Raw genomic sequence first — 15,757 nt, 5'->3', positions numbered from 1 at the left:
GTTTTCATTTTGTATTATGCCCATTATTGATACAACTGATAAACTATGAATAAGGTATGAAAATAGATAACATTATCACATTGTACTGTGGTTATACAAGAGAATATCCCTGTTCTTAGGACACACACAGTGAAATATTTAGAGGGAAAGTGTCATCATCTCTGTAAATTATTCTCAATGGTCCAGGAAAATATATGTACTTATGGCGAGATATAAATATTGCAATATGTTAACATGTGAGGAATCTGGGTAAAGGATATGTAGAATTCTTGCAACTTTTCTGTAAGTCTGAATTTATGTTAAAATGGAAATATTTTTAATGAACAATAATGATAATAACAAACTCCTTTGATTCTCAAAGCTCTCAGCTACAACCCCATGACTTCTCCCCTTCACAATAAAATTGATCAAGAGTACATAGTTAATTTGCTCTCTCCATTTCCTTCCTCCCTTTCACTCCATAACCAACCCCAGCCAGGGCTGTATACCTTTGAGATCATCAATGAGCTTCCTGTTGCCAAAGCCTCTGCACACTTCTTTTGCCACGGCAGTACCACCCATGGCTAGTGGCCACTCCTTCTTTCCAGAAACACTCTCCTCTTCTGCATCCCACCTCACTACATTTTCCTGGATTTCTTCCCCCTTCATTAACTTTTCCTTCTCCATATCTTTTGCTGACTTCCTCTCCTCTTCTAATGCTCTGAATGTTGGAGTGGTATAGCACTCAATTCTGGGTCCTGCCTCATTGCCAGCTTTCACTGATCTCAGCGCCAATGAAATGCTGTTTCTATGCTGACAGCCCCAAAGGTGTTATATCCATCCCCAACCTCTCTCCTGAGCTCCAGATTCACAAATTGTTCAGTCACCTATTTGACATCTCCAATTGAATGACTAAAAGTCAAAAAAGCAAACCTAACATGTCCAAAGTAGAATTTTTAAATGTATCCCAAATCTGCTTGTTTTTCAGTCTGCCCCGCCCCCTAGTAAATGGCACTGACATCCACCCATATGTTTCCACCTAAAACCCAGCAGTCTCCCCTCGTTACCTCCCATGTAGACCTCTGTCTTCTTGGTTCCATCTTACTATACGCACCAGAGTTGGAGCTCCTACCTGAGCTATCCTCCAGACTGGACTCCTTGCTTCACTCTTGCTCACTACAGCCCATCCTCCCACTGAATCCAAAATGGTCTTTTAAAACATAAACCAGGTCACGACACTTCCCTATATCAAATCTCCAGTTACTACAAATATCACCACAAATCTTAGTATCCCAGAGCTAATAACAAAGTACCGCAAACTGAGTGGTTTAAAACAGCAGGAATTTAACCCCTCAGAGTTCTGGAAACTATGGGGTTGACCAAAAAAGTTAGTGTGTTTTTTTCCATAAAATAAAAGTCAGATTTTTCATTTTTACCAATAACTTTATTGACTTGGATATTTTGAGTATGTTGGCTATCTCCTGCATGATATAACATTGGTTGTTTGCAATTAATGTCTCAATTTGATTGCTATCAGTTTCAACTAGTCTACCCAACCATGGAGCATCGTCCAGCAAGAAATCTCCAGAACAAGACTTTGCAAATCACTTTTGACACATTCGATCAGTCACAGCACCTTCTCCATACAATTGTATTTCAGTTGCATTTTTACATTTCTTGAAATAATAAAGCATAGTATGCCTAAAATGTGGCTTATTTTCTTCCATCTTAATATTAAAATGGCTACATAAAAATTCACCAATTTTGATTTTATTTTAATACATGCTGATATGATAGCTGCCACAATACAATCTAACAAAATTGCTTTGAATGAAATTAAAAACAACTAAGTGCTACTAGAACCATTGTATGGAAAAAATAAACATATTTTTTTTTGGCCGACCCCTAGAAGCCTAAATGCAAGGTGTAGACAGCACAAGCTTTCAAGGCCATCGGAAAGATGGCTGCTGGCAGCCCTTGGCATCCCTTGGCTTGTGCAGGCATCACTCCACTCTGCCTCTGTCTTCCTGCAGCCTTCTTCCTTCTATGTCTGCCTTGTCTCTTTGTCACTCCTCTTCTCAGAGAGACATCAGTCATCTCGGATTTAGGGCCCATCCTAATATGACATCCTAACTAATTTCTTCTACAAAGACCCTGTTTTCACATAAGATCAGCATCTGAGGTTCCAGACGGACTTGAAGGGTTTTTTGGGGGGATACATTCTTCAACCCAATATGCCAATTTTATTCCTAGTGGAATAAATCTCATATTCTTTATCAGTGCACACAGTCCTGCATGATCTGTTTCTTACCGACCTTACCATCCTCTGCAAACATTTTGCCAGTACCCCTTAGCAACTCCTAAATAAAGCCACGCCCATTCCATCAGGGCTTTTCTAAGGACTGTTCTTTCTATCAAGAGAGTGTTTCCACCAGGTGCTTGACCTGCTGGCCCATCCTCATCTCCTCTACTTCCTCAGCGAACCTTCTCTGAAGTATATCTCCATTTCCAGTTACTCTATAATTAGCAGCCTGTTTATTTACTTCAAAGAACTTATCATAACCTATAATTACCTAGTATTTACTTTTTCCCAGCTTATTATGTCTCCCATTGTAATTTCAGCATCTAGCATAGTACCTCGTACATGGCAGTGAATCAATGAGTATTCACTGACTGAATCGATAAACTGAAATGAGTACAGAGACTGTACTCATAATATACATCTATTATAACTCCCATAGTCCACACCCATGGCTACCTACATAGCCCTCGAAAATGTCTGTTGAAATCAATTAACTAAAAAATTCTATCAATTTTCTCTAAACCACAATTTCTGCCTGCCTACCCAAGAATTCTCCTGATCAGACTTTGTAAGACAAAAACAATGGCTCTAACCCTGCCACTAGATTCCAATATTTATCAAGAATTATGTTGAGGGGCTGGGTGAAAAAGGTGAGGGGATTAAGAAAAAAACCCTAATAGACAACAGTATGGTAATTACCACGGGGGGGAGGGGTGGGGGGAGGTAGAAGAAAATAAAGGGGGATACATTGTGATGGAAGGAGACTTGACTTGGGGTGGTCAACACACAATACAATATACAGATGCTGTATTATAAACTTGTACACCTGAAACCTATATAATTCTATTAACTAATGTCACCCCAATAAGTTCAATAAAATAAATTAATTTTAAAAAGAAGTATCGAGCATAGCACAGTTAAAGACTCATCGAATTTCTGATTATCAGACATTGCGTAAGCAGACCCATATGCAAAGTGGGACTGTATTCATAATGATGAGGATAAGCTATAGTTTATTTAACTTCTTCAAGATCATGTTATGAATAGGATTGTACTACTAAAAAATCATTTGTGTCCATATAACATTTGAGATTCATACAGAGCTCAATATTATTATCAAGGGTCAAGGGTACAGGAAGGTGCTGCCCATGGAGGCAACAAATGCACCATTAAAGGAATTTTCACGGAATAGTAATTTGGAGTACATCTACTTGAAGAAACTTTGTATTTATTTATTCAATCGAATTATTTATGTTATTCATAATGAAATGAAACTCAGACAGCATTGATTCCATCACGTTTTCCTTTGCTTTCATTTGGTTTGCCGCATATGACTATTTTTATGCAAATGAGATTATGATGACATTAAACATTTCCTACTGATTTTCTAAGAACAAATATGTTCTCTCCATATGCCACAGTCCTCTTTTTCCTGCATCCATCCTCAAAGCTCTGTTGGCGGATCAGAATTTCTTCTAAATTAAGTCCAAGGACGTTTCATCTGCAACACTGCTGAGCCCATCTCCCTCCTCAGCGCCCACGCAGCACTCCCGTTAAGGCCTGGGTTTCGCCCATCTCGCCCATTCTTCCAGAAGACTTGTCACCCCCACCCCACCCCCAGCTCTTCCAGGGCTGGAAATCTCACCTTGTTACAAAGCGCCGTGGCACTCCCCTGCTCTACTCACAGAGCAAAAACAATGGAGAACTACACAGATTAAAAAAAAAAAAAAGGCGAAAAGGTGTTGTGATTGCAGACGTTTGCCTCTATTGATCATATTCAGGGCTGAGGAACAATTTTCAGGACAAATCAGGGGGGAATTCAGCAGCCTGCCTACCATGGGCTCATGTAGGCTAGCTTGGGCTTTCTTATAAGTGTGTGTGTGTGTGTGTGTGTGTGTGTGTGTGTGTGTGAGTGAGTGAGTGAGTGAGAGAGAGTTTGTTTTAACTTAGATGCACTACCAGAGTGAGGGACAGTGGAACTGGGCAGGCGGAGTAATCCCCTAGAAACATGTAAGTTGCAGATTCCAAGTCTAGAGTCATTTCTGTTTGTTACATGAGGTGAGCTATTGTCCTACAGTTCTCAAGTGCCTACAGCCCTTATATAAAGCATCAAAGGGTTACAGAAGCAAGGACAACCATTTATGTAAATTCCAACATTGATTGATTTAAGGTTATTACTCAAGAATCCCATTCCTCATAAACACATTTGGGGAACACAATTTTGGGAAATGTGAATTCGGAACTCAATGACCCTAGAGGTTGTGAACAGGCCACAGAGCAGATCCATTTGCATAGATATGACAATGTTCACATTGATTTCTAGCCACTGATTTCAAGCTCCTCATGCACGAAATTGAAACTTGTCCAGAAAGCTCTCTAGAACAGAAATGGAGGAGTATCTTTTCTGTGGCTTCTCTTTAATGCATTTAGATGAGAATCCTCAGGTCCCAATAAAAGATTGAGTTAATTTTGCCAATTCATAAAATTATGGGCACAGGAAGACACTGACTCTAGCAAGCAGTGGGAGTCCTTTCTTAAAAATTAGCCAAGTCTTTGACCACCACCACCCCCCCATCATGTTTATGGTGCCTTTCATACTGCAAATAGTAACTTGATTTCATTCTGCTCTACATCTCTGTTTTTGAGACACCCCAGAGAGTTGTCAACCATTCATGGGGTATAATAAAATTCTAAAAAGTAAAGAATTCAAAATGAGGTTGATTTCTATTAACTTTCATTTGTTCAATAAGTGAATGCAACGTGAGAATACAAGATGGGAAGCAACAAGTTAGGAGGGAGAAGTGACATAAGCTAAGTCACCAACGAAGGACAGAAACTTCCCCAAGTGTGGGGACGCTGCCCTGTCCTGACCCTCATTTTCACTTCCACCTGCCTCCATACATGAGGAACCTCAGAAGATGGTGGGGCCCCAGGATACTCAAATTTTTAAAGTAAGAATCACTCAGGGAGCTTACAGCCTCTGTTCTGGTCTACCAACTCTGTAGCAGGTCAGACAAAGACATTTTTGACCCGAAGTCCTCGTGCTACAAATGCAAGAACCGTATCTCTCAAAACATGGCAGGCCTGCTGGTTCTCAATCTTGTGAAACATTGGGGTCACCTGGGAGCTTATTAAAAATAATTTAATACTGATGCTTAGGCCCCACTCTCAAAGATTCTGGTTTGCTTACTCTGGGATAGAGTCTAGCATCCCAATCTTACAAGTTCCCCAGGTGATTTCAATATGAAGTTGAGACTGAGAACAGCTGGTGTAGGGAGATGAGGTGCCTTTAATGAAGCAGGGATGCAGGCCCTATAGGAATTTCTATCCTTCTACCCTTCACTTTTACAGCTTCTGACACCTTTACCCAAAGAACATTCCAGGCCTCTGTTTGAATAATTTTATTTATTCCAAGAGTCACTTCTTTCAAAGCAGGCAAGAAATATGATGAAAACGGAGTCATTCGCTTCTTAACTGTAACGGTTGGGAATATTAAGGCAGGGGCATCTGACTGAGGCAACAAAGGGTTTTCTTTCTGCTGCCCCACCCCAGAACACCCTGTGAGGTGCAAAACAGTCACTTCACAACCTCGCAGCTGCCCCTGCACAAGCCTTGGAGGCCCAGTCAAGCTCCAGATTGGAGCAGCTTCACAGAAAATCTCAAAAATCAAAACTTCACTGAGTACACAGGCATTCTGCAGACAAGGGCAAAGGTGAACAATGCCTGATCTTTCAAAATCCTCATTACCCTTTCAGAGGTTCTCAACATACAGAATTAATGCATAGAAAGTGGCCAGGACCTCAGACCAGGAACTCTGCTGGGCTCGGCAACCAACATCTTTAGCAAGCCCCAAAGACCTCACTTTGAAAAATACTGTATACATAATGTGCTTTTAAATATTCAGCCATTTTCATAAAAAAATTATTTTCATATGTAGAAAAAGTCATTTCAATTAGTGAAAAAGTAAGAATATACATTATACTGTGGTTTTGGTCTGACCACTATTGATGATGTCAAAGAAGCAGCAGGAGGTCCCATCCCATCAGCTTTCCCAAGTCTCCCAGCCCTAGGACACCTGGGCTGACCTTCCTTCACAGGGAAGCTGTGATGCATCTCAAAGCTGAACTTTCTGACCCCACCGGAATAGACTTAGGAAGTGATGTGCCCTTCCTAGGTGCTCACCACAGCCTGGTATCTGTCTCGGAGCCTGGATTTCTGTGCCAGGTTGGGCACAAGGAATGCTAATTACCCTAGATCAGAGTTTCCTGTGTGAGTGAGACATACACCTGTAAGCCACTTTTCAGGAAGATACTTTCCTGAAGATTCTGTCATTCCATGCAATGTGTTTTAAGCATAAGAGGCAGGTATGGTAAAGGATCTCTAACAATTTCAGCTAATGTTTATTGATCAGATATCACTAATCTATGAGAAGGGCTGAGACTAATGGCTGGCATATTAGTCTATACAGTTCCCATGTAATAATTTACTCCCCACAATTCCATTAAGTAGATATCATTACATCACCATTTTACATATGAGGAAACTGAGGCACAGAAAGGTTACATAACTTGCCCAAGGTCGCATAGCCAGTAAGAGGTGAAGCTGGGATTAGAACACAGAGTTCCAAGTCTATGCCCTTGACCTCTGTGAAGAACCCTCTTATTAAGGTTTTTAAGTGACCCAGACATGCTTTTCAGATGTAGGGAACTCACAAATGTAAGATCAACATTCACCCACATTATGGTGAATTATTATCCTCATGTATTAAAAGGGAGGGCATCCCTACTTGCATATTTTCCTTCACCCCATAGCTTAGGGGGATCAGCTCTGACAGAAGATGTCACTTCTGGTTGTGTTTCTCGGTTAAATCAACTCTATGGTAAGAGAGTTCCTAAACCTAATAATATTTTTTTTAATTTATTTTCCCTGAATTTTACAAAATAATACTATAACCCTTAAAGAGGGTTTCAACTATATAACCACATACTAGGCGACCTAAATGGGCAGCAGTTAGTCAAAATCAAAATACAGCCCCTGTGGCCCTGGAATTCTGCTGCAGCTGGAAGGCCTAAAAGAAACCAAGGGGAGAAACTAAGGAAGTCTATGTGCACACAAGTGCACACACACACGTAATTCCTCAGAGAACCGTCCTGTTCCTACGACTCAGGATTTCTTTTCCTTCCTGTGATACCGGTGTGGAGTAGAAGGTTTCAGTCCCCCGATATGGAAGGATGGGCAGGGCATTTGGTGTGGACGAGGGCACAGGTTCTGAAGACACACATGCAGCTGGGTCTGAATCTGGTGGCCAGCACTCATTAGCTGTGTGACCTCGGGCAGGTTGCTCAACCTCTCAAACCCCCTTTCCTCATTTATAACACAGAGGGGGAAACAGCTACTTTGGAGAGTAAATTTAATCGTGATCAATAAAACACACAGCACAGTGACAAAAACACAAAAGGCAATCAATAAAAGGGAATAATTATTGTGGTTAGTGATTCAGACACTCCTAGGATGTACCTATTTATTATTTCAACCAACAAGTATTTATTGGATAGCGACCCTCTGTGCCCACCTGTGAGAGAGAAGGTTTAACACAGGGTTATTGACCATCGTTAAGGTTCTTTAATTCTATGTGAAAACCAGCCTATGAGCCACAGGAGAGCTATCACCCATAGCATGACTCAGAAAAGGAAAAAGCAAAAAGCCCAGTCACAGCTTCAATGATCAGATGTGTCCTTTGCACGGGGGAGGGAAACCTTGAGTTGAGTCTTGACCAATTAGTAGATTCAGCCCACTAAATTATAACACCAGAAGTCACATAAGCACACAGCTCACACACACACACAGACTCAACCTAAAATACCCACTGGGTATGGGTGATTCCCAAATCTCCTTGGCCAGCCCAGACATCAATCCTGACCTCCAGACCCCTCCAGACCCGAACATGCAGCTGTCTGCTGAACACGACGTGAGATGGTCCACAGACACCTCACATGGAATGTGTCCAAAGCAGACGCAGCTGGACTATAACAGGTTAGAGTTTGTGGCAATAAAGGGAAGAGGAGGCTTTCTGAGTGAAGCAAAATGAATTCCAAAGAAACTTGACATCTGGATTTATAAGCAGGAGGCCAAAGGAGAAATTGAAGATAACAGTAGTAGAAACTGCCCATAAATTACCTACACAGTCTGGGAGGAGGAGGCAAGCCATAAAATGTGTTCAGAGACCTCAGCAGTGCCTTTAAAAAACACAGACAGATTTCTGTGCTGCTAGGTGGCCCCTCCCTTCCATTACGAGATAATTGGGCAAGCAGATAATTAAGATGCCATTATATGATAAAGAATGGTATGTCTCAGCATGGGAAAGGAGTAGGGGTTTGTAAAGCCTTGTCTGGTTTCTGGAGTCACTAAATGTTACCTTCTTGCTTATACACACAGAGCCAAATAATGCATAAAGCTGGACAAATTTGTCTCATGTTGTGACAGCAAGAAACTCATAACTATGAGGAATCCTGCACAAGTGGAACGGCACTCTTCCCCACGAAACAGAAACCTCTGCAGGAGTCTCTTTCCTGGATAATGAATTCACTTCCTCTTTGGCTCCTCCCAAGCTGGAAACTTCTGATTGCCCCCAATTCATCCATAACCAATTGCTGATTCTCAGGAAATTTTTTTGAATCTGGCCTTTCCACTCCATCTCTTCTTAGTCCTTGGTTTGTTACAGAGAAATAGCTGTAATCCTTGTAAAACACTCACATGGTATTAGAAGTCTCTCTTCTTGCCGTCAGGCAGTGCCGCACAAACATTGGGTGGAAGGAGAAGAGACTTATATTTAGCCATCCTGCCAGCAGCCTTCATCTCCTCTAACCTATACCCACATGTCTCCCATAGTTACTCATAATTTTTAAAAATCAGAGTATAACAACAACACCATCTTGCCTCATGTCCTTCACTGGCGTCCATGGAAACGATCAAGTCCCCCCACCTAACACAGGCTGGCACATGTGGTGCTTTGTGGGGGTGCCCCTAGCCCCCCAAACTATTCCACAATTCACTCTGGAAACTCTAAGCTCAGCCAAAAGATTTTGCGCTGTTCCTTTAACCCTGAAATCCAAGAACTTCTCCGGTCCTCATCCTGCACATGCTCTTCTCTCTCTCAAATGCCCTGAATTCTCTTTAGAATAAAAATTCCTGCTTACCCTTAAGACCAAGGTCACCTCGGGGCTGCCTGCCCTCTGACTGTCCCAGGACGGCTCATTCCCTCATCTTAGTGACAGCAACCCAAGGCCTGTGAAGAGTCCCTGTTGCCCTGCTCTCTCTGATTTCCCAGGAAGCCCAGCTGTGCATTGATCCCGTCCAGACAGCCAGCACAGTGCCTGGGGGGTTGGAGATTTCAGTCAAAGTCATTTTTAATAATTTTTTTTAAAACAAAGAAAGAAAATAATATAGACCAAAGGAAGAGCCTAGAGCCTAGAAATTAAGGCCACTGATATATATCAAAAGCATAAAATGTATTACGTTTAGCACTTTCGAATAAGAGAAGAGGTTATTTACAAAAAAATATTTTTGAAAAAAAACACTTTGAAAAAACATGGGCAAAATTTTTAAACAAAATGTACATACTGTTTACTTTCAAAATCAACTCTGGTTGGATGGAAGAGTGAAATACGAGAGCCATGGAACAGCCACACAAAACAGAGGAGAATGTTGATAAGTATTCTGTTCTGAGGGATGATATCTCCCTCAGCTTTGAAGCAGTAAAGAAAGGAAAATGGAAAGATTGACAGTTCAGGATTCATATAACTTTAAAATATCTGTCCAGTGGAAGAAAAAAATAGCAGAATTAAAGTAAAATGAAAAGCAGCATTTTGGAATCCATTTGTATGAAATATGACAAGCAAATGATTAATCTCACTACTACCTAAAAATGCATTCATATTATTAAGAGAAACAATTTTTTCAAGAATAATCTAATGATAATAAAATAATAAAAATTAAAGCAACATGAAGTTCTGCATAAAATTTGCAATGGAATTAACCAATTTAAATTCCCTAAACTTGGGAGAACTTTTGGGGGGCTTCACAAGAAGGCTCTTGCCCACTGGGAGTGGGTCTGGGCCCAGACAACTGCCTCCCTTCCTATCCACAGGGCTCAAATATTTACCAAAAATAAAGAGAGAAAGAAAAAAAAAGCAGCTTCTACAGGAAAGGCATTTACCACTCTAGGATAGCAAGGATTAACTTGCAATTAAAAAGGTTAATTTGATAATGGCTGCTGTGAAGCCCAAAATTTACAATGGTGCCTCTGATTGTCATGTATGGCCTCTGGGCAAGCTCTCAAACTTTAATTCTAACTTCAAATTTCTCCACAGAGCTGCCAGAATAACCTAAAAAGGCCAATGTGGTCCCGTCATTCATCCTAGATCTCCAACTCTTTCTTCTACCTGACTTTCTCCCTTCCTCTTGTATAGATTTACATTTATTGCTTAATTAAACTTCTGTTTTATTAAAAGAAGGCATATATAGTCTCATCCCATTTCTCTAATCTCCATCCCTAAATAACAATGACTATGCTACTATTTCTCAATGTTTAAATTTTAGACACTTTCAATTGATTTTCTGTTTCTAAAGATGAAGATTTAATTTTCTTATACTACCCAACTCACACACACATTTCACCTCCTCTCTCTTCCAATACAATAATACCAAAGTTTGTAGTTAAGTAAATATCCATTATTTACATTTGTATGACTGTATTCTTCATAGCTGAGGCACAGAGTGTATGGAAACTAACTCAGTCCCAAATTTTCTGAAAGAATGGTTTAAAAAATCTTGCAAAGGCAACAGAAGAAAAATAAACAAGTGGGGCTACATCAAACTAAAAAGCTTTAACACAGTAAAACAAACCTTCAACAAAATAAAAGGCAATCTAATGAATGGGAGAAACTACTTGCAAACCATAAATAAGATTAGGGGTTAATTTCCAAAATATATTTATATATTTATATATTTAAAAACTTACACAACTCAACAGCACAAAAAAAATACTGATTTAAAAATGAGCAGAGGATCTGAATTTTTCCAAAGAAGATATACAGATGGCCAACAGGTACATGAAAAGATACTTAACTCTCACTAATCAGCAGGGAAATGCAAATCAAAACTGCAATGAGATATCACTTCACATCTGTTAGAATGGTTTTATCAAAGAGACAACGAATAAAGTGTTGGCAAGGATGTGGAGAAAAGGGAAACCTTGGGCACTGTTGGTGGGAATGTAAATTGGTGTAGCCACTACAGAAAACAGTATAAATGTTCCTCAGAAGGTAAAAGTAGAACTACCATATGACCCAGAAATTCCACCTCTGGGTATTTATTGAAAGAAATCCAAAACACTAATTTGAAAAGATATATGTACCTCCATGTTGATTGCAGTATTATTTAGAATAGCCAAGTTGGAAACTTAAGTGTCCACGGATAGATAAGTACATAGTGAAAATGTCACACACACACACACACACACACACACACACACACACGCACACACCCAATGGAATACTATTCAGCCATAGAATATTCATATGAACATTTGCCATTTGTGACAACATGAATGAACCCTGCGGGCATTATACTAGGTGATATAAGTCAGACAAAGACAAATACCATACAATCTCACTTATATGAGGAATCTAACAAGAACAACAAACAATCTCATATATAAGGAGAAAAAGATTGGGGGTGGGGGAATGGGTGCAGAGAGTTAAAAGATATAAATTTCCAGTTATAAAATAAGTCATGGGGTAGTAATGTACACTATTGTGATTATAGTTAACAGTACTGTATTGCATTTTTGGAAGTTGCTAAGAGTAGATCTTAAAAGTCCTCTTTATAAGAAAAAAAATTCTGTAACTATGCATAGTGACGAATTTAAACTAAGACTTATTGTGATGGTCTTTTGCAATGTCAACAAATATCAAATCTTTGTAATATACACCTGAAATAAATAAAATGTTATATGTCAATTATACCTCAATAAAAATATTAATTTTAAATAATCTTAATATCATCAAAAACACTAAGTATTCAAATAATTCCAAACCCTGCTCCTCCTTTGGCTATATACCTCCTAGGGCACTCCATCCTCCTGTTCCAACAGGAAATGGTTGCTCTCTTGGCCTGTGACACAGCTGTCACCCTGGAACAGCCCTTCATCATCTTTCTGGGATCTTCTTTTAGTATTCTCACATTTGAATCCCCTGTTTCCTCAGTCCTATTTTCATTTTATTTCTTATTTTACTCCCTTGTTTTACTGGAGCATATCCTTAGAAGCTTCCTGAAAACAGATGCAGGAAAGGTAAACTTGTTGAGACCCTGCAGAAATGTAATGTATTTACTCTGTGTTTGCTCTTGGTACAAACTATTCTATGGCTGGCTATAGAATTCTGAGTTGAATAATTTTTTCAACTGGTCTAGTTTTTAATGTTGCTGCTAAGAAATCTAATACCAACTGTATTTAAGACACTTTTCTCTCTAAAAGCTTTTAGGACTTCTCTTCATCCATGCTGGTCTGAAAATTTACATTTATGTTTCTTAATCTAGGTTTAATTTTTTCCTTTCATTCATCATATATGCATTGGGTGGGACCTTCCAATCTGCAAGCTCTATAGTTCTGGGAAATTTTCTTGTCTCATTTGTTTGATGATTTTCTTCTCTGTTTTCACTGTTCTTTTTCCGATATTCCTATTCATCGGTCGTAACCCTGCTGGACTGATCTAATTTTTTTTAAGTCTTTTATCTCCTATTTTTATTTTTTCTATCTTCTAGAAGCATTCCTCAATGTTATATTTCAAACTTTTATTAAATTATTTATTTCTATCTCATTTATAACTTCCAAGAGTTTTTTTTTTAATTTTCTGATTGTTGCTTTAACATAGCATTTGACTCTTGTTCTGTGAATAAAAAACATTTCATGATATGTCTATGTCATGAACTATTGTTTTAAAGTCTGTAGTCTCTGTTTCCTCCAAATGTGTTTTCTGTTTTTGATGTTGCTGAGGTCTTCCACAACAGAGACTCTTCTGAGATGCCTAGAGTTCCTCTCCTTCCCTAGTTTAGAGTTAAAACAGCTTTGTGTAGTTGAATAGAGCTTTAACAACAGGCCTAACCTACTAATGACAGTTAATGAACAGAACCCAATCACTTTGGGGGTATACCCCCCAACTATCAGATATATTGGCCTTTTTCTTAGGCTAGATGATTTCCTCAGAATGGTTTCTTCAAACACTTATTATGAAAGTATAAAAGAAGTCTTGAGGGATGATGAGTTTTTGAAGGTGTTCCCATTTAGCATGCAACCTTATCTTCTGTCCTAGGCTTTATCTTATGAACCAACACTCAGAGTTCACCTTTTCCAGAGAGTAAACTTACCGTACTCCACTAGGTAAAAAAGCACATACTCTGGTGTGCAGGGTTGAAGAGAGGATCTGTAGATGCAATGTCAATCCTTCTGTTCAAATCTACCTCCCAGACATCAGAAGTACCCAGAACCTCTGGTGTTGTGAGGTGTACCTAGACTGCATTCTTCTGCTCTTACCCACTCTTCACCATGTGCAGGAGGCGGGATCTCAGCCTCCTCCAGTTTGCTGTCAGTTACCTTTCATTCATCCTTTTTCCATCTTCTAAAACTTTGTAGGTGATTCTTCCCCACTGTCATGCCTGTTCAGTTGTCCCTTATAGGTGCCACCCTCTCTAGTCCTTCATTATTATCTCAGTAAAATTTCAGCAGTGACCAGAAATAAGTGGTATGCTCAAGCCACCATGCTACACTACAGAGCACTATGGAGCTATATATTCTTCTCTGAGCACACCAAGTTTTCATTTGCACCCCTAACTCCGATCTTACTGTTCTTCTGCCTGGTATGCCCTTATCCTTCTCCCTTCTTCAATTTTTCAACCTTTATTAGTCCTTCAAAATTAAGCTCAGGCTTTATCTTAAGCAGGAATCCTTCACACATCCTCCCTGCATATGCTGTGCATATCTCTGACCTGATACACACTATATAGACCCCACTGTGCTGAATACATCTGCTTGCACATCTGTGTCCCTCCCTAGACAAATAGTAAGTAGGCAAGAAACAGTTACTTGATGTTCTGCATCTAGAGTGGGGAAGAACATCTGGCACATGATAGGTACTCACTAATATTTGTTCAACTGACCCATTTCCAGTAGCTCCATGTTGAAGGCATTTTTATTCTTTTAGGAGTGGGAAAAAAAATGACTCTGTTTATTTGCCAATGTCCAAATAAGGAAGGCTAATCAGAGAGTACCAGAAAATGAAAACAGCCAGATGTTTTTGAGAGCAAAAGTCCAGGAATACAAAATAGCTTCCAACAGGGGTGATGTATGTTTTCCTAGTGATTCAAATGAATATATGCTTATTAGACAGGGAGAGAGATTTAACAGGTTCTTCAGCTAATCCTGCAATTTTAAATCCATTTAAGATAATTTTCTTTATCTTTAATCTATTTTTCTCAGTAACCAGGATACTTAACTGATTTGTACAAAACCCATTTGAAAAAGAAATAATCTGCTCTAAACAAGGGCACACTCTGAATGGAAAAAGGAGAGACACTACAAACCTTACAGAAAACGAAAAATCTGTTTGAGATGCCAAGGAGGACTCCTGCCTAGAAAATAGGTTTTCCTCTAGCATTTTGATTCTATGAGCAATTTCTTTTCTCTATTTCACAAGGAGAAAATAAATAATTCTTAAATCTGAGTGAACAGAGCAAAGACCTTCCATAAGACAACCAAGAAGCAAACAAGCTGTTTAAAAAGTAAGAATCTCAGACAAAAAAAGTATAAGCAGAAACAATCATGGGAGCACTTTCTAACCCATCAGCTTGGCAAAGCATTTTTTAAATGGTAACACCCAGTTTGGGAAGGGTCAAGCAAAATTCCAAAAGGAGTACAGATTGCTATAAACTTTCTGGAGGGAAATATCACAATGTGTTTCTAGAGCCTTTAAAAATGCTCCTAAAATGTGCTCTAAGAATTACTTTTAGACATGTGGATTAAGAAAATAAATATCAAATTAACACACATAAGGAGTTAAATGAGAAAATATTAATCAAAGTGTTATTTATAATAATAAAAAATTTAAAATGACCTAACTCCTGAACAATGAAAATAATGATCTTAACTAGTAACATCAGAAAGTGCTCATGAAATAATGCTGAATGAAAAAAAGAGAAAATAATATATCATATACTCATAATCTGTAGAGAAAATAGACTTGAAGACAATATACTAAGATTTTACCGGTTGTTATGTCTAGGTAATGAGATCGTGGTGATTTCTGTTTGTTTATTTATTTATTTATTTATTTATTTTTGGTATTGCAGATCTTTCTATATGTTTCTGGGTTACTTTATATAAAAATTAAAAATGTTTTATTTAGCAAATATTTCATAACCAAC

The 15,757-nt window shown here is 39.0% G+C and overlaps 1 protein-coding gene across 2 annotated transcripts in view; it reads right to left on the bottom strand.

The window, feature by feature from the left end:
- Window positions 1-15,757, bottom strand: part of GALNT17 (polypeptide N-acetylgalactosaminyltransferase 17) — a 447,810-nt gene that overhangs the window by 273,873 nt on the left and 158,180 nt on the right. The window lies entirely within an intron of this gene.

This window comes from Furipterus horrens, unplaced genomic scaffold, assembly GCF_987537825.1.
Source record: "Furipterus horrens unplaced genomic scaffold, mFurHor1.1.pri manual_scaffold_5, whole genome shotgun sequence".
Lineage (NCBI taxonomy): Eukaryota > Metazoa > Chordata > Mammalia > Chiroptera > Furipteridae > Furipterus > Furipterus horrens.
The sequence above is the reverse complement of the archived record's forward strand: the minus strand, read 5'-3'. Positions and strand labels throughout refer to the sequence as shown.